The sequence below is a fragment of the Pundamilia nyererei genome, unplaced genomic scaffold (assembly GCF_000239375.1).
Source record: "Pundamilia nyererei isolate P.nyererei 1_Seehausen unplaced genomic scaffold, PunNye1.0 scaffold00183, whole genome shotgun sequence".
Taxonomy (NCBI): domain Eukaryota; kingdom Metazoa; phylum Chordata; class Actinopteri; order Cichliformes; family Cichlidae; genus Pundamilia; species Pundamilia nyererei.
Window position 1 is genome coordinate 1,158,435 of NW_005187584.1, and position 5,176 is coordinate 1,163,610.

Sequence of the window (5,176 nt, forward strand, 5' to 3'; positions counted from 1 at the left end):
GGAGAGGAGAGGAGAGGAGAGGAGAGGAGAGGAGAGAGGAAAACTTCTCGACAAATAACGATTGCTTGTAATCAGTGTCAAAATTACACACTTCCTACAAGTTTCACCTGAGTGGGCACTTTTGGCTGAATAGATATCGCTTCCCCTCAACCTCAAGTCCAGTTTCAGGTTTCTCACTGTGGCTCTAATGCAAAACAATGAGCAGAGGCTTAGTGGAAAGTGATCTGGGATCTGTGGTTGGGAACCTTGTCAAACCTCAGGCTGCTTTCACATTTAGAGCGGCCGAGGATGAGGAACCATTCAGCTCGATAACGGGAGACAACCTCTGCAACAAGGCTGAAGCTGGCAAGCTGTGTGTGTGTGTGTGTGTGTGTGTGTGTGTGTGTGTGTGTGTGTGTGTGTAAGACAAATGTTCCTGCTCCCAGTTTGACCACTGAGCACTTAGTACTACCACTTTTAAAACACAGACACTATGCAGCCTAATGCAGCATTTAGATGGTGAACAGCAGGTACATGTGCTGCAAGAAGGCATATGTGCTTTTACAAACATGTGCGTGCGTGTGGGTGTGTACGCACATTTGTGTTAGCGATTGGCCGCTGCCTGCTGAGTCAGCAGGCTCGGCCCCAGCCATGACACCCTTCAGCTCACTTCCCCCTCTCCTTCCTTCCTTCCCTTGCCTCCTTCTTCATTAATTTCTTGATTATTGTTTTTATTATTATTCCCTCTAATCACCGCTTCTCTCTTCTGCTCACTCCTCTATCGCCCTTCCTCTCTCTCCTCACTGATTTCACACACCGGTCGTCATTCCTTTGCTGCCGGGAGTCGGGAGTGGCCCGTTTTGAAATTGGACTTAATGACAGACAAAATGCATGCAAACATAAACAAATGTTTTTAAAGTCTTACGTTCTCATAAACACAAGCACACGCCCTGATAAGTGTAATGCACACTCTAACAACAAGCATCCGTGTAAACCACGCAAACACAGAACCAAAGATGTTTGTGCAAACAGGAAGGTGTCGTGTGTAATTATTCTGTGTCACATTTCCCTCAGAAGAAAAGTCTTTCAGCACTTGCAGGTCTCGTGCACCTTTGAAACGGTGTCGTGTGCTAATGATGCGCTACAGCATCTTGTGCAACAGCAGACCTCAAGTGCCTTATAAACAAGTTGTATTTAACCTAATAAGGTGCTGCTGTGCTTCAGACACCAAACCGAATGTGAAACATTCTGAAAAACACTCGACCACACATGCGCTTCGGTGCCACCCCCACTGCGCTCGGCTAACCCTCCCCAAGGGCTCGGTGACGTGAAGTGATAGCAGCGTGTGTGCAGGCTGCTTTGGTATCTTTCTGGTTCACACAAACACCAAATGCAACGCCTTAGGGTTGTTGCCAGGTTTGCAACCTTGACCTAATTTCCTTGCTTTTGAGGCACAAAGTTCACGCACCATAAAAAGATATGCGCTTGTCCACGTGCCTGAATAGCCGCTGCATCTAAATGTCTCCGGACTGCCAGGTTGTGAATATAAAGCCTCCCAGAAAGCGTGATGCCTCTTTTTTAACTTTGAATGTGTCTCTGTGCTTCTATCAGTCATCCAAGTGGAACAAGGTTCGGCTTTTGTTACAAGGCAAGCTGGCCAAACACCAATCAAAATCCAGTATTCTGCTCTGCTTTCATAATTGGGATTTCCACAGTGAAAAAATGCAAACCCCGGTAACTGTAGACTTGTAAAGTGGGTCAACTTTCATTCTTCAAAAGGGACTGGGAGCGCTGTAAGTAACAAAACAGGAAACTAATTATTTTTATCCGTCAAAGCATCATCTACAGGTGTTAATGTTAGAGGCGAAAGCAGGGCTGCAATTAACCATGATTTACTTTGCAAAGATAAAACAGCCATTAAAATGTCCTTGAGTACCAGGCGATACCTTTAAATGTCCACGAAACAGTTTCAAAATATTAGTTGATGCAATGTAAAAGCAACAAGATCACAAAATCTTCCACTGGAAACAATTCAATCAATTCTGTTCTTTCATGTGAAGCCTTTGTGTTGAATTGTGTTGCATGTCAATGCTCCTCTGCTGGTAATAAGGGACACAACGTGTGACAGGAAAATATCCCCCACACAATTACACCACCACTCGCAGCACCGCTCTGCTGCATACTTTGGTCTTAATGAGTGGTTACAGTGGGGCAAAAAAGTATGTAGTCAGCCACCGATTGTGCAAGTTCCCCCACCTAAAATGATGACAGAGGTCAGTAATTTGCACCAGAGGTACACTTCAACTGTGAGAGACAGAATGTGAAAAAAAAATCCATGAATCCACATGGTAGGATTTGTAAAGAAGTTATTCGTAAATCAGGGTGGAAAATAAGTATTTGGTCAATAACAAAAATACAACTCAGTACTTTGTAACATAACCTTTGTTGGCAATAACAGAGGTCAAACGTTTACTATAGGTCTTTACCAGGTTTGCACACACAGTAGCTGGTATTTTGGCCCATTCCTCCATGCAGATCTTCTCGAGAGCAGTGATGTTTTGGGGCTGTCGCCGAGCAACACGGACTTTCAACTCCCGCCACAGATTTCCTATGGGGTTGAGGTCTGGAGACTGGCTAGGCCACTCCAGGACTTTCAAATGCTTCTTACGGAGCCACTCCTTTGTTGCCCGGGCGGTGTGTTTTGGATCATTGTCATGTTGGAAGACCCAGCCTCGTTTCATCTTCAAAGTTCTCACTGATGGAAGGAGGTTTTGGCTCAAAATCTCACGACACATGGCCCCATTCATTCTGTCCTTAACACGGATCAGTCGTCCTGTCCCCTTGGCAGAAAAACAGCCCCATAGCATGATGTTTCCACCCCCATGCTTCACAGTAGGTATGGTGTTCTTGGGATGCAACTCAGTATTCTTCTTCCTCCAAACACGACGAGTTGAGTTTATACCAAAAAGTTCTACTTTGGTTTCATCTGACCACATGACATTCTCCCAATCCTCTGCTGTATCATCCATGTGCTCTCTGGCAAACTTCAGACGGGCCTGGACATGCACTGGCTTCAGCAGCGGAACACGTCTGGCACTGCGGGATTTGATTCCCTGCCGTTGTAGTGTGTCACTGATGGTGACCTTTGTTACTTTGGTCCCAGCTCTCTGCAGGTCATTCACCAGGTCCCCCCGTGTGGTTCTGGGATCTTTGCTCACCGTTCTCATCATCATTTTGACCCCACGGGATGAGATCTTGCGTGGAGCCCCAGATCGAGGGAGATTATCAGTGGTCTTGTATGTCTTCCATTTTCTGATGATTGCTCCCACAGTTGATTTTTTCACACCAAGCTGCTTGCCTATTGTAGATTCACTCTTCCCAGCCTGGTGCAGGTCTACAATACTTTTCCTGGTGTCCTTCGAAAGCTCTTTGGTCTTGTGTACCTCTGGTGCAAATTACTGACCTCTGTCATCATTTTAAGTGGGGGAATTTGCACAATCGGTGGCTGACTAAATACTTTTTTGCCCCACTGTATATCAGTCACTTGCCTTCCTATCAGCTCGAAGCAGTCTCGCCACCCTCTGACCTCTGACCTCTGATCACATCAGCAACAACCTTAAAGTCTCTTAAATCACAATTCTTCCTCTTTCTGATGCTCAGCACGTCATCTTTACCATGTTCACTCAGTTGTTGCCACGGGAATATTTGCAGTACCTAATTTATTTCTTATTTATTTATTTAATTTAGAAAGAGGGGCAATACATATTAATTAAGATTTTAACAAATGTAAATATGCCAGATTACAGCCTTGGGCTAACTTCCATCCGCAGACCTTCTGGCAGGTTGGTGTTAAACACAAGTTAGTAAAAACATACAGAGACACTATTTACAGGTCATGTGACGAAAACAGTGATCACATCATATTAGAAGAAACAATGACAAGAAGAGTGGACAACAGAGGACAGTTTAGATGACAATAACGGAAACACGTCAATTATATTGCAAACCCCAGTATTGCACATGCCCCGACTGCCCTGATGTTGCACTGACCACTTACACTAATAGTTGTTTCCCTTTTTGTAATACACTAACTCTTTTTAGTGTACGCACTCCCTGATGTGACAGAGCATCTGTGAAAAGGTGCTCCGTCTGAACGCCAGTTCAGTCACCTCTAACAGTGGCTCCAGTCAGGCGGGACCCGGCAACACTGCTGGACTTTTGTTTAATAAAATCACTCATTGGTGGAGGCGCCGGACCATGTAGACCTTTGTATATTAGACAGGCAGATTTAAACAATTAGAAATTAGTAAAATGTAGAAACTTTTCATTTAAATTTGACAATGGTGATATGAAAAAGGTTTCTTATCTAATATCTTCATTGCTCTTTTGTAGCGTTTGATCAAATCAGAAACCACAGCAACAGCACAGAGTGAGTAACTATGAACAGGTCGAGGTTAAATGCTCTGTCGTTTACTTCAAATCCAAGTTCAGGAGAGGGAGGCTTGTTCCCATTCTGCTAAGAAAGACATCGCACAAGGACGTCGGGCTCCTCTGGCAGCCAGCTGAGCTTTTCTGATGAGTAGCAGTAATAGTTGTACTGCATTAGCGTCACATGGCTGAACGAACACTGAGCCCATCCTCTTCATCCCTCTTCATCCCTGATAAGAACTCGAAAAGTGAACTGAGCTTTGACTCAGCATCTACAGCCCCCCCACCCCCCACCCCATTATGTAGCACATATGTTTCATTGAGTCAAACATACATACGCTGACACACATGCATAATGTAAAAATGAAAACAGGCCTCCTTCTTTACATTCACAGGCAGCATCTGGCTCTGTGTGCAACTCTGGCCGAATCATCCTCATCACAACATCTATGTGTGTAGACACCCCGCCCCCACCACCGGGCAGATTAACTGGCCAGAGACCACATGCCCAGTCCGTGGTCAGAGAGCCCCTCCCTGGCAACGCCGGCCGGATGGAAATGCTCAGGCCTCAGACGAGTAAAAGAATAGTCTGAGTATGTGACCAGCAGGAGACACGCAGAGGTAAAACACATGCTGCCAGGCTGCTCTCAGAGACACTCTGTGCACATGGTTACACACATTAAAAAAAAATCACCATTTCTACTCTATGAAAGCAGATTGGTGTGTGTGTGTGTGTGTGTGTGTGTGTGTGTGTGTGTGTGTGTGTGTG

At 45.2% G+C, this 5,176-nt stretch overlaps 1 protein-coding gene across 1 annotated transcript in view; it reads right to left on the reverse strand.

The window, feature by feature from the left end:
- cers1 (ceramide synthase 1) overlaps positions 1-5,176 on the reverse strand; it is a 32,142-nt gene that overhangs the window by 24,936 nt on the left and 2,030 nt on the right. The window lies entirely within an intron of this gene.